Below are 15,292 nucleotides of genomic sequence, written 5' to 3' on the forward strand. Positions count from 1 at the left end.
TAGGACTGACCGGTTTGATCGCCTTGCGGTCCAAGGGACTCGCAGGGCGATCAAACCGGTCAGTCCTAGAGGAGATCAGCCCTGACTGCTCTTTAGAAGGCCAGGTACTGAAGATGAAACTCAAATACTTTGGCCACCTAATGAGAAGGAAGGACTCCCTGGAGAAGAGCCTAATGTTGGGAACAATAGATGGCAAAAGGAGAAGGGAACGGCAGAGAATGAGGTGGCTAGATGGAGTCACTGAAGCAGTTGGTGTGAGCTTAAGTGGACTCCGGGGGATGGTGGAGGACAGGAAGGCCTGGAGGAATGTTGTCCATGGGGTCACAATGGGTCGGATGCGACTTCGTGACTAGCAACAACAACTTCTGTTATACATTCCAGTATCTCAGTGTCTCTCACTGAGCCAGCAATACGCAACGTTTATTTAAAAGGATTTCCTGAGGGGCAAAAGAACCCGGGGGTGGGGGGGGGGTCAAAGCATCGTGCTTTTACAGTGATCCATAGGGGTCTCACAACTGCGAGACAGCTTCTCCCTTGGAATGACACCCAGCCCAACTAAAAGGAACATCATTGTACACCAATTGAGAATCCTTTACTAATAATTCTTGGCTGAAACTCTGAAAAGGTGGGTTTCATGAGAGTGCTGTCCTTCCTGCAACACCACTCATCCACAAATTCATACAGTCTTTTTGGTGGTTTTTAAAACACTGCCCCTTCTCCACAAGAAGGCAGTGATAATTTGTAGACAATGCTCAGGGGAGCTCTAATCCATCTGTGTGGGAACGTAGATAATTTGAAGCTTAAAACCCAACCGGAATCCCGTTCATAGAAGAACAGCAAATTAATCACCTCTCATACTCGACCTCATCCAGCTGGAGTTTGGATTACCCACTTTACTCCACGTAGCCTGAAGTAGGAATGCCAGTCCACAACTCCGGATGTGAGAATCAGCACAACTCAATCTCGATGAGGCTTTCCAGCTTCTGCCTTGGAGCTCATTTTGATGCATGACCATGGAAGAGTGTTAATTTTGTTTGTTGCTTTTGGTTTCCTTTCCTTTCATACACAAACATGCATTTATATATATAGTTCGCCCCATTTGCCACAAGGCTTCCCAGGTACGTTCAAGCAGCCCTCCCAAAGTATGCATCCATACTGCACATTTTTGAAATGTATGCATTCACTCATTGATTAGAGCTTGATACTGTCCCCCATCCTGCCTCAGTGCATGGATATTTCATTGCACACTTTCCAAATACAGACATTTTCCAACAGTTTGTTGGTGTTACTGCACAAACTGAATTGCAGGCTCAGAAATATCTTGACTTCGGATGGCAGATAATGTTTGCACCCGTCTCCGGGAGGCACAAAGCGATGTATGCACTGAGAAGTGGTCTTTTTGGAATTACATCTAGTTAAAGTAAAATACTAAGTATATATGAGGAAGCGGGATATAAACTTGCTGGAACTGTGTGGGATGGAGCAAATGTTCTGCACCAACCCCTTCTCTATAAGGGTGAGATTTCTGCCTATCTCCTCTGTTGACTTAATAAGCATTGCCATTTTCATGTAAATAGCCCTATTTACACTCAGTGAGAGCACTAAAATGGACATAAAGCAGACAAATACAGGCTGATTTCTCTCCCTCATATTCAATGGCTATCGAAGGTGTTCACAATGCCCAGAGAAATTATTGGAAGTCATGGTCTGGTTGTTTCAAATGTCATTGTCCCAGAGAAAAACCTGTAGGCTTCAGATAAGAGCTAAATTGTGAAAAAAGCATGCAAAAAGGACTTTACCAAAAGAAAATTATCTCTGAACCACTCGGGAGGGAAATTTGCAGGACGTTGGACTTCTCTGCTTTTTTTCAGAATACACTCCAGGCCCTGAGAAGAGACAAGGTCTTTCACAGCTGAAGCCAATGCATCGGTGGACTACATCGGACACAGCCAGACCAGATGTTGCAGGGAGTTTGGCTCAAACGTGCTTTGCTGGAATCTCATCGTTTATTCCATCTTTAGCAGTCCATGGGTTGTGCTCCATCTGTTTTGGTTATGAATAGCTGAGTGTTTTAAAAGAAAGAAAGAAAGAAAGAAAGAAAGAAAGAAAGAAAGAAAGAAAGAAAGAAAGAGAGAGAGAGAGAGAGAAAAAGAAAGGGCACATGGTCCCAAGTTGTGTAGCACTTTATAGGTCAAAAACAGCACTTTTTTGAACTGGAGCCAGAAACAAACCTGGACACCAGCATAAATACTGCAGTTCTTTTAATGATGCCCATTTTGCCATCCAAAAAGTAAAAAATGCCGCTCTTCAGAGAGGAAGAGTACCTCTTTTGATGGGATGCTGGACTTTCAGCTTTACTTACTTATTTAATTTCTATACTGCTCAATAGCTGAAGCTTTCTAAGCAGTTTGTAGCAACACATACAAATACGGTATATAACGCTAAACACGAAGGCACAATTTTAAAAAGGGTTACCATACAAATGTTTTAAAAAGCTTACCATACAAAGTTTGCACCATGCATTTATGATCATAAAAGAAACAAAGACCTTGGCTGGAACTGCTAGCCGTGATCTGTTTCTCCAACCCCAAATTAACTCGATTTCCACACAAGAAATGCCACGGGGAAATGATTGAAGAGAGAAGAGTGGAAAATACATCAGGGATGATCTCATTCAGCCATAAAGCCTTTTCCTTCCCTGGAGGAGTTGCTTGCTTGGTCTTTGTGCATAAAAATAAATAAATACTCCTTTTTTCCTTCTCTCTTCTCTGAGTTGGTGTTTGACAGCAATGGGGATTGGGCTGGCTCCAGCAGAGAAGTGTACAGCTGACATGTGGTTCTTTGGTGTGTGTGTGTGTGTGTGTGTGTGTGTGTGTGGTTATCAGCTTTGGATGCCATCAAATGCGGACCTGTGAGGCATCTACAGATGCATTTACTATGCATTTGTGCAGTGCCTGTTTTGAACATTCGGATGGTGTCTGCAAGAGGGTGTCTGTCTCCGAATGGATTCCAACCACCAAATGGGGACTTGTGCTCATCTCATTCCTAATCCCCCAGTCCAAGGTGTGCCGTTTTCCGCAGTGGACACAATGAATCTTCACTGTACTCTAGGGAGGAAAGTTGTCCAAATGATGGAATTTACACAAAATTGGAGCTTCCATTCTGTCTGCATGGATCCTTTGCACAACTCTTTCATTTAGTCACTGCTTTATTTGTGCAAGTTCACTCAGGCAGAGTGAACAGGAATTGGGCACAAGACAAGTGATGATATGATGTTTGGGGAATATAGGAGATATCTAATATTGCTTGTTTGCCCATGCCGAGGCTTCGGTGAATGGGGCGGCATAGAAGCTTTCTAAATAAATAAATAAATAAATAAACAAACAAATAAATAAATAAATAAAAATGCCTCTGATGGAGATATTGTAGGGTATGTGTGAACTGGTTAATTTCTGGACATACAATAGCACTAATCCATTTCTTGTAAATTTGTTTTGGTAATGCCCAATAGTTGCCTCTGTGGTGACGAAGATCATAATATGGATAAACTTTGTATTGGGATGTTCTTAATATTTACTGTTGCACATATTGTATTAAGACAATTACCTATTGCCTGGAAGTTCATGCAAGGTCAGCGTAAATGGATTTTCTGAACCCCTTTGACAGCTAAAAGATGAATATTACAAAAAGATAAATGTCCACCTTCTATAACACAATCAATTGAAGACCTGATGATGCTTTCAGAATTGGAAAGGATGGTATTTAGATGCCACCTGCAAAAAGATAAATAAATGGCTACCTAGTCTGTCTTTCACGAAGCTTATCCATGCCTGCTTTTATTGATAGCTGCGTTTTCATATACATGCAGGTACACAAGCAAGTATTTTTTCACAAGACCAGAACTTTTTGAGGCTATCTCACTGGGGTGCAGTAAACATCGCAAACAGAAAAAGACTGCAGGTTAGTGACAGCAGCATCTTACACTTCAGAGCAGGAATTAATAGTGGGGAGGTATCGCTGGGCTGGGAGGAAGAAAAGCTAAGTATAGAAGAAGGGTAAGGTAAAGTAAGGAAGTACAGGCTAGGGTGAGGAGAGAGGTGAGACCTATGGATCAGTGACATGAGCTGGTCTAATTTGTGCCTTTGTCTTAATTGTCTGCTTCCAAGAAATACCATGCCATAGTGGTTTGAGTGGTGGCACTGGGGGACCTCCAGGCCCCAGCATCTGGTCTCAGCTCTTTCTCCCCCCTGTTTTCTTCACTGCTATGCTAGGCCTTAACCTTACTCTTCTTGCCTCCCTACCCCTTTGACTTGCTGTTTTCCCCTCGCTCCCACCTTCTCACCTCAGTTTTTTCCTCTACCCCTCTTTTGACTAGCCAGGCCTGCATGGCAGCAATTAGCTGACTAGTCGCATCCTCTTGGGGAGCCACATGGTGGCCGTGGGGTCTACAGCCATTTCTCAAGTCCCCAGATGTGTCTGGCAACCTCGTGGGGCTTGTAATGAGGATAAAATGGAGAGAAGGGGGGTCATCTAATCACACAATTGTGACTTGCATTCAGCTGATAAAAAGGCAGGACATAAATGTAAGGAGGGAAGGAAGGAAGGAAGCTTTGCACCACCTTTTTGGGCCCAAGGCTGAAGTGGCAGGGAGCCACACACACACACACACCCCACTCACACATAACTCAGCACTAACAGGTTAGGGTCCTGCACCAACAACTTCAAAACATTGAAGGAATCCCAGCCACCTTACCTTAATGGCCACTCCATACAAAATAAAAATGCAATTGGAAGATCTATGGATGCTGCCATAAAAGCCTTCTTCCTGGAATACTCCCAGCTTCCTAGCATGGTCTAGGGGTAAAAGCATCTATGGTAGCAACCATAAAGCATTCCCCTGTTTGCAGTGGCAAGAGATGTGCCAGGCCTGGAAGCCCTCAGGGAAGGCTTGTGGAGCTGTCTGTAGGCTGTGATATCCAGCCTCATACCTGTTATGAATTCTCACCAGCTATATATATTATACAGGGGAAAAAAAGGTTTCTCAGGTTATGACCAAGTTCCCCCTATTCCGAAGACACCCAAGGAAACAGAAGCAGACTCCTCTAAGCAGAATTGGTTTTCAAATGTTCATTTCCCATTAAATTAGAAGAATTCACCCAAGGGTACTCCCCTGTACCCTGTGCAGTTCTCTCTCTCTCTCTCTCTCTCTCTCTCTCTCTCTCTCTCTCTCTCTCACACACACACACACACACACACACACACACACACACACACAAGACTGGATGCTTCTTTGGAAAGACTTTAATTTTTTTCCCCAGAGTCAGAGCAGTAAGATGAATAATTTATGGCAAATAATTTATGTCATGATATTTCCCCTCATCTTTTGTCTGCACTGTCCATCTCATTTGCTTCCCTTGCCCTATGCACACCTTCTTTAATTTATTCATCAAATAACTTCTGTGAATAATTCTTTGTATGGATCGTTTTGCAAGCAGTCCCTGTGGACTGTCAGAGAGCTTCTGAAAGCAAGCTCTGAAACAACCGGTCAGACCGAATCGGAGAGCCAGTGTGGGGCAGGGGTTAAGCGTGCTGGACTGGGACTCAGGTGATCTGGGTTCTAGTCCTCACCTGGCCAGGAAGCTCACCGGGTGACTTTGGGCCAGTCTCTGACCCTCAGCCTAACCTACCTCGCAGGTGGTTGCTGTGAGGATAAGAGGGCGAGGAGGACTTTCTTCTCATTCGTTTCGTTTCTTACATTTGGATGCCATCCCACAGCCCACAGGGCTCTCTGGGAGGCTTACAATAGGGAAAAAAAGTACATATTCCATAGAAATGCAATACATCAAAACAATACGGTTAAGCAATGCAGTATTTAACTGTAGGTGATACAAAATCAAACAAACCTTAATACAATAAAATATTTTATTGTATTATCATCCGCCAAAAAAGGTATCCATGTGCAGCAATCTCAATGGGCACTTTGAGCACTTTGGCTAATGGCCACCACTGTGAGCGCCTCTCGTAATTGTAGAGGCCAAAGGCTACTTGTACTGATCTCATGATGTCTCAATAAATTTACTATTAAAATATTTATACAAGTTTTTCTTTTCTTGAAGTGTGTATACATTTTTGGAAGACTCCATATACTACAATGAATAATATCGATAATAATAAGAAATGACCATAATCCACCCCACACAGATAAAGTCCCACCCAGGAGGAGTACCCAGTGTGGCATGGCTCCTTAGTCCTGGCTGGCTCCTTCTGAAGCATCTCTCCTCCCCTCCCCTCCTCCCCTCCTCCCCTCCTGCTGCCATTTCTCCCACAAACAGCAACACCAAGCAAGGCTGAGTTGGAGAACATGGTGGGAGCACAGGTAGGCCTGACTCTCACACAGGTATTTGCATCAGCTTGAATTGACGAGGATCTTTTCACCTATTTGATGCTTATCTGGATTGTGGGACAGAAGCCAAGCATGCAGCTTTACTGTCGCCATTCCTTGGAGCTGGCCACACCTCAGGACAGCTGGCTGCTTTTCCTAGTGGGATTCCCATCCACTCGAGAACTGGTGCTGCAGCCACCCTTAACGCTGGGGCATCACGGTTACTTGGAGGCGACCCATGCAGATTCTCCACCTCAGTCAACATGTAGTTCTACTTTCTTCATAAAGCCTAATGCCACACTAACTAAGCTTGCACGCCCATTTTCTTTCTTCCTCCAAAATAACATTTTTTGATGAATATGCAGCTTCCCAGAAGACTCTGGAGACATTTTCATTTTTTTTTTAATTTATATCCTGCCTTTTTCCTACAAAGGGCTCAAGGCAGCTTAGATCCTCCTCCTCCTCCATCTTATGCCCACAACAACAACCCTGTGAGGTAGGTTGGGCTGAGAGTCTGTGACTGGCCCAAAGTCACCCAGTTGGCTCCATGGCTGAGCGGGGACTAGAACCCAGATCGTCTGAGTCCCAGGCTTGCACTCTTAGCCACTACACCACCCTGGCTCTGAAAAATGCCATCTCTTCACAGGCATCCTCACACTTCTCAGCCTTGAACGCTAACAAAGCATCTCCAGTGTGTGGCGTAGAGCTGTGCACAAATGGCCTGTTGCTCTGTTTGTGGACAGAAAACTTGGTGGGGGCAACTTCACTGAAATTTTCCAGTGGGAGGAGGAATGATTCAACAATTTCTCATATGAAGGGCTACCTACTAGCAAGTGTTGCAGCCCTGCTTCCCCCCTCCCTGCCCCCTCTTTCTTAAGGGTGTGCATTTATTTTGCTCTGCCACTGCTCTGCGATGGCAGCTTGGCCCCCAGGTTGCATTCTCCTCAATGCCGTATACTTAGCATCATTCCAGGTTTGGACACATTTACTTTTCTATCAAATGGAACAAGAGTAGTCAGAGATAACGAGGGAACCCTTTTCAAAACAGCACTAGTAAATACCTTATATAAATAAATTGTGTCTCACAGAGGAAATGCCAGTGTGGTTATGTTATTAAGTTACACACTGCAGAATATAAGACAGGAGTAATGAACCTCAGGTCTATGGGACATATCCAGCCCACCAGGAATCCCAATCCAGTCCTTGGGAGGTTTCTTCAAGATGGACACACATCTTTTCCCTGGCTGCAAATCCTTTGGTGATTTCTTGGCTTCTGCCCAGGTTTTTTTTTTTCTCCTTTCCATCCTAAAATACCTCTCCTAAGGCTTAGTTACCAACAGGAGAAGCTTTAAGCTAAAATATCCTAGCAGTTTGGGTGCTTTGACCCCATCCAATGGGATGTGTGGATTTTGTTAATTCTGTTCTGTCATATGTCACAGATAGGCAGAAGCTTTCATTTCTCTTCTGCTCATTGATGGAATCGGTGTTTTGTTTTAGGGAAGAGCTTTGAGGACATATATGAATTCTACATGCTGAAATGCAGCCTTGCTCTAACACATCTGAATGCAAGTGCAAATATGCAGAGATCCCCCCAACATGGGAAGGGGTTGTTGACAAGGCTGCCGAACCCTAAGTCTCAGAAGGGCTGGTCCACTGCAGAATCCATGGGTCCTATTCATAGAAACGGAATGGATCTTAATCCCTTGCAGATCTCTTGGATACCCCTTTGCCTTCGATCCGGCTCCAGAGCACCTCTGAGATGGTGTTTGGCCCTCAGGGTGAAAGAGGTCTGATGCCCCTGGTATAAGCTGCTCTCAAGAAGGCTGGTCTGGCCACTCATAATCAGAACTTTCCTGGGATGGCATCACCTCCTCTTCCTGAAGTCGGCAAGCAGCAAGCACCGTGGGAGACACGCTACAACCCTGGGGGCAGCCTCTTTCTTTCAGCATGAAAGTTTCTAAGAGTCAATTCTTTCTTCACGCTGAATTATTCAAACTTAATTGGCTATTCTATTGCTTTTCAGAGGTCTTTAGGTTTTGTGTTTGTTGTCTCGCTCGGCATCTAAACCTGTGCTTGAGCTTCCAGGTTTAAATGTCAGAGAGAAGAGAGAAGAGGAAATGCTGCGGGGGTCCCTTTTCTATTAATTTGGGCTATTCTTTTACATGCTCAGTGCAGTCAAATCCCAATTACCTGGACTCCTGCTAGGAGGCCCTCCCTTTCTAACGAACCGCCACTGCCGTTACCCATTCCATCGATCCCCAGTTCTCCGCGTTCCCAATTATGTGAATGTGATTGGTGCTACAAGCAGAGAAGATAATCAGATCTGCATTAGAGTAATCCTCCATTGCTTCTTGCTCAAAACCTGGACCACCTAAGAGAAAGCTGCGGCTTGGCCTAAGGCATGTTTCACAACAAAGCTCTTAGATCCTCGAAGTGTAGATGCCAAAAACATCTTCCCCACCGTTTTTCACCATTCTCATTCTATTTGATAGGAAAGGAATTGCTATGGAAAGAAAGTCAAAGGAGAAGACATAGCAGAGGATATCTTGTAGGTGGGATTCAAGTTGCTTGGGCTTACCTTTCTTGTGAAGTGGCTGAGGAGGGTTTATATATCAGGGGGCCTTATCTTGCAATGTGCAACCATTATTGTTTACTATTATCATTATTGAAACAGAATTACCCAGAAATCAGTATTCTCAGAAATGGCCGGAGATTTTCCTTTTCTTACTCCCATCAGAGCTAAGAAGCTACTTTGCAGAAATTTCCTAAACCTTCTTCTCCATTTATTTTTATTTATTTATTGGCCTTCTTTCTCCCCCATCTCAGTGCCCTGGAATGATGCTTGGTAGAATGCAAAATGGCGGCCAGGCTGCCAATACACTTGCTACTGTTGCACATTTTGGTGGAATGGCAAAACAACAGAAGCCTGTAGGAGAAACAGAAGCTGTGCACCATCTCTTCCCAGTGGATTTTTTTCCCTACCACCAGAGTAATTCATGGAAGTCCCTTGCTACTGGAGTAATTTGTGGAAGTCCCTTGCTTCAAGTTCTCTGTCCACAAATAGGGTGGAAAATTTCAAGGGGTTGTTTGTACACTGCTCCAAAAAAGCGTATTTATTTATTTACTCAACTTCTATTCCACTATGACTAGTCCGAAGGCTCTCTAAGTGGATCACAACAGTTTTACATAAAATAACATCAAATTTTAAAACACATAAAAGCAACATACAATAAAACAGAGAATATGCAGCTGAGATATTAAATATCGATGTTAAAATATATTAAGACTAAAAACAATATAAATAACAGCATAAAATAAATTGTTAAAATGTCTGGAGAAGAAGACCGTTTTTTCCTGGCGCTGGAAAGATTGTAAAGATGGCACCAGTTAAACAGCTTTTGGAAAGCCACTGAAAAGGTCCCTCTTCTATTTGCCTCCTTAAAGGATGGCTCTCTCAGAAAGGCCTCCTCGTCTAATCTTGGGGACCAGGTAAACATATATGGGAGCAGGTGATCCTTCAGGTATATGCCACCTTTCAACAAATGCTTATTGAAAGTGGTGATCCACCCAACAATATTTTTTGGCATGGTGCTTTGTGAGGTGCAAACACATCCCTTTGCTTTTAGATATAAGGGAACAAATTCCCCTTCCCTTTATAAATTTATTCATTTATTATTTATTTATTTATTTATTTATTAAAACATTTCTATGCCGCCTCTTGCCGAAGCCTCGGAGTGGCTCACAACACAAAATAAAATACAATTTTACCATGTTTTTACCATGTTGATAGCCAACTTTTTTTCTTCTTGCAAGGAAACTGAAGCCTCTTATGTGGTTCTCCTTCTCTCTATTTCATCCCCACAAAACCCTGAGAGGTAGGTTAGGTTGAAATCCTCAAAATCACCCAGAGAGTATCGTGGCTGAAAGGACACGACAACCTGGATCCTCTGTTCTAAGCACAGCGTCACTGTGGTGTGGTGGTGGAAGGGATGGACCGGAGATGGGAAGATACAGGTTCTAGTCCCCACTCACCCAGTGGAGTGCACTGGGTGACTTTGGGCCAGTCACAGAATCCTAGTCTACCCTACCGCACATGTAGTTAGGATAAACTTGGAGTGGAGGAGAACTAAATAGTCCACCTTGGGTTCTTCACAATAGAAGGGGAAGGGAAATGGGAAGATGTTTTTTAAAAAATCAACGCCTTTCAAACATAGCTCATTCTTCTTGCATATAACCAACTTGAGGTGACTCAGGACAACTTGAGGTGAAAGCCTCAAGTTGTCCTGAGTCACCTTCAAGAATCACATATTTTGAAAATTGGGTCCAGTGAACTGATTTCGACACAGAATCTTCTCTCCCCACTCTGTCCCCATTCCTGCGGTTGAACCACTTACACTTTGGGGTACAATGGTGGAAATACAGCCATTTCTTTAAATACTCCTAGCAACAATTTCTTTAAATACTCCTAGCAACAAGCTTCAAAGAGCTGGCTTACCCAAGGTTACAAATTAAGTCTGGCCCAGTTTGAGAAAGTCCCCATAATTTCCATTAATTTAGCAACAGCGTTACTGTTGATAAAGGCAACTTTGTTCTTATCCTGTTCCTTGAATGCCTCCCTGAGCTCTGCAGTTTTATCTTGTGTGAGAGCTCTTCCTCTGGGAGTCATGCTATGTATAAATAGCAGAAAGCAAAAGACAAGATTTGGAAGGCAAGCCTGATCTGAGCCCTGCTCCCAGATCCAGACTATCTTTCTGCTGTAAGGACAGGAACATACTAATTTTCCGAGGAATCAAATTGACACAAGAGCTGTTATATGAGGCAGTTGCTGAACTGCATTATATTGATTGATACATCCCTAATATTACTTGGGGCAAGTCGATGCTGATGGTGCAAAGGTGAGTATTATGATTGCTATTTTTAATCCCAAGAAGGATCTTTCCCATGCCCCCAAAGTTTCAGTGCACAATCTGTGTGGCAGTGGTGGGGAGCTTGTGGAATGGGAATGACATTTGATGACCAGGTTGGTGGAGGATTTTGCTGGCAGCAGAAGCACTCTCAGAAACCAGTGCAGATGGGCAAGCAGTAGGCAGTGCAAGAGAACTGGGAAAGAGCTCCGTCAGCTTGCAGGAGAGATGAGATGTGAGCTGTCCCCTCTATTATTCTGATAGCCAATCCTCTGAAAATTACGTCGTTTTGAATTTATTAGAAGAACTTTGAGAGGGAGGAGGAGGAGGAGGAGGAGGTTGCTTTACCAGATTCTGAACCTACTACTGGCAGTGTAGTGTAGTAGATAGATCCAGGTTCTGTTCCCCACTCAGCCATGGAGCTCACAGTGATTTTGGGCCAGTCACAGACTCTCAGCCTAACCTTTCCCAGAAGGTTGTTGTTGTGAGGATGAAATGGAGAGAAAGAGAACCTTGTAAGCTACCTTGGGTTCCTTGCATAAGAAAGGTGGGCTAAACATCTAATGTAATGTAATATAATGTAATGTCATTATCCTCTGCTCAGTTCACTGGGCAAGGAGTGCAGGTAAAGCCACTGACATCAAGTGGCTATTGGTTTCCCTTCAGATAAGGAAAACAAAAGGCTATCCATTGTTGTCAGACTGTATTGCTCCAGGCAGGCAGAGTAGTCGCCTTTACATTCTTTGCCATTTCAAAAGTCCAGACAAGCATGAGGTCCCTGTTGGATGTAGGTCAGAGCAACTTCTGACATCACAGGGAACCTCCCTGGTTCTCATCATCTTGACTCTGAGAAGGTATTGAGGAACCTTCATTCCATCTTTTGGAGCTTGTTCTAGCCATCTCGGTACCACAGTGTGCTGAAAGATGCTGACTGCTCCAGCTCAGTTCCTCTGAAAAAGGGCCTGCAGACCAAGGTCAAATAATCCACACCACTGCATTCCCTATCACTACATATGGGTGCGAAAGCTGGACAATGAAGAAAACTGAGTGCTAAGAAACATAGTACTGGAGAGCTTTGAGAATACCCTGGACTGACAGAAAGATGAGCAGGTGGGTTTTAGATCCGATCAAGTTAGAACTTTCCCTAGAAGCAAAAATGACAAAGTTGAGGCTGTCATACTTGAAATCACGAGATGGCAAGACTCATAGGAGAGGACCATCATGCTAGAGAAAGTCAGAAGAAGAGGAGGAGGAGGAAGGAGAAGGAGAAGGAGACAATGACTAAATATGAGATTGATCAATTCCATAAACAAAGCCACAGCCTTGTTTACAAGAGCTGCCAAGGAAGGACATTTTGGAGGGCATTCATTCAAAGGGTCACCTTAAGTCAGAGATGACTTGACAGCAGGGAACGACAAGCACCATCAGTATGGAACATGATCTCAGACAAGAGAAGGGGAACCAAAGGAACAAAATTAGGACTGAAAAAGACTGAGCTACAAAGACACACTCCTCACATAAGCTGTCAACCAGGCTTCTGTTCCTGCTTCCAAAGGTTGATAGTAGGAGACCTGTACTTGATAGAGTTATGGGTGACAATATCGCACTAGGCAATATCACACTAGGTCTACTTCAATAATAACTATCAGAGCTCTGTTAGTCTTCTAACAAATATGGGTGTTCATTTTTAAATAAAGTAAGGAAACTATTACGGTTGGTTTGCCAAGGACAGAGAAGTCTGACCTAGCAGACTGGGAAATGTAGGGAGCTGTTGGACTTCTTTTCTGCCTAAACATGCATAGAATTGCACTCTAAATATCAGTTCTAGAAGCCAGTTAAGGATAGTCTATTATCAAATATATCCTATGTTGTTAATCTTCTTTGTAAGCCGCCCCAAGGCTTTCTGCGATGGGGGCGGCATAAAAATGCTATAAATAAATAAATAAAATTAGTCAGCTCCACTTGCCAATTCCAATCTTCCTGGGTCCTAATTCTGAGATGCCCAGATCCCCTTCCCTTCCTCTGTCCTTTCCCACTTACTACTTCAGTGGTTTTACAGCTTCTGTGCAGCCCCATGAACAAACCAGTTTGCAAATACTGAACTCTCTCCTGACAGATACTGGCAGTGATAAATTTAAGCTAAAATATATTGGCTTGGCTTTTTGTCTTGCTTGCCTTTTTGCCCATGTCTTCTTGGACTTTGGTCCCACCCCTTTTGTACTTCAGACTTGACCATATGGAATGTAAGCCTGGACCCTGAGACCTTCTCTGGAACGGAAATTGGTCCTTCCACTGAAAGAGGTTTAGAACCACTAGAATAAGCAAATAAACATACAAGAGATGGAGCTCCATAGAAGAGCCTTCAGCAAGGATCCTTGGTGTCATGGTGGTTGCAGACATAGAATTCATCTTTTATCACTGAAAGACTGGAGGGGGATATAACTAATTATGAACATTGCTACAAGACAGTTCATAAATAAGTACCCCACAAATTTTAAAAAATGCTTACACAAAACTACATTATGTTATAGTGAGGACTGCATTATCTATTTAGGGACAAGCAAATCAGTATTTTGTTAAAATTTGCTAAAATTTCCCCAGTGCATTACCTTTTCAATATGCTATCTTTGCTCTTGCTCATTGCCCTGATCAGAAGCAGTTCCTACATCTCGCCCTCCCTGCAAAATGGCTTTCTCCTTCGTTTCAGTGATTTCATCAGGAAGCTAGTCATAGATGATGTCATTGAAGGCAAATAGAACTCATCCAGAATGAGAGCAATGTGTGACTCAATAGTACCCTCACTCCAAACTAGCTTTATTTACCGTCGGTGATGTTATTACACAGCTGTATCTAATTGGTTACCCGGCAGCTCTGCTGTTATCAGCAGCATTGGCTCTAGTATCCAGCAGCCACCTCAGACAGCTGAGGCTGGGAGGTGGCAGCAAGGTGCTGGAGGACACAACTGGAGTTCAAGCAGCCTGCCTTGTGCTCCCAAAGCTAGTCTGCTACTTCCAGTGTAGTAGCAGATGTTGTCTCATTGCTAGTGTGAAAGAACAATTCAATGGCCGGTGCAGTCAGCTTTAGTACATGGACTGTGAAGGCTGCAGTTCTTGATCTCAGGCATCAAAATGTCTTGGGCCAGCTGTGGTTAAGAAGAAAGTCATTCTAAAAGTGGGATAGAAGCAGCAGCCTGGCAAGATACTGTGGCTGCAACCTGGATGCTGGTTACAAGATGCTGGAGATGACCCTGTTGAATATGTACTGGGGAACCTTCCCTTCTGTCTGAACACTTTTTCCCATCTGCAAACTTGCCAGAGCACTTGTTTATGGAGATAGGAGATGTTAATAAACAGAGCTAGCCAGGGTTTGGGTCAGACCAGCTGAAGATCTATTGTGTTCTATCCAGTTTAATGGACAAAGAATGGACTTGACAGTTCTCCTAAAAATTCAGTATTCCCTTTCAAAACACTTGCAAAATAAAATGAACCTGCTTACAAAGATGACCCCCCTCATTTCCAACAAATTTCAGATCCTTAAGTAAGATTGTATGATTACTCTTATCAAAAAGTGGTGATAATGACTTTTTTTTTGTTGGATTTATAAAATTTCTTTCTACCTGATCTTGAGAAATAATCCTCTGAAACAGCCAACATTCTGGCAAAACCTCTGACTGATCACAGTGGTTTGACGTATGTGTAAAATAATCAAAATGTGCAGCAATGAAGCATTTTGAAAGACAGACATACATACAGACAGACAGAAATGGAAGGCAAGGCAAGGCAAAAGAAACAGAAAAAAGACATGAATTGAAAACAGAAAAAAAATTATTTGGTGGCAAACTAATGACTCAGTAGTAGAATGTCATCTTAGCCCCCTTAGTATATTCAAAACATACAATCAAATATGGTTTCAGCTACTTACATGTATGAATTTCAAATTTCTGATAGTCAAGTGATCTGAATTGGAGAGTTCCTTCATTAGTTAGCAAGACTGCAAAATCAGAACT

This window comes from Varanus komodoensis, unplaced genomic scaffold (assembly GCF_004798865.1).
Source record: "Varanus komodoensis strain SLA01 unplaced genomic scaffold, ASM479886v1 scaffold27, whole genome shotgun sequence".
Lineage (NCBI taxonomy): Eukaryota > Metazoa > Chordata > Lepidosauria > Squamata > Varanidae > Varanus > Varanus komodoensis.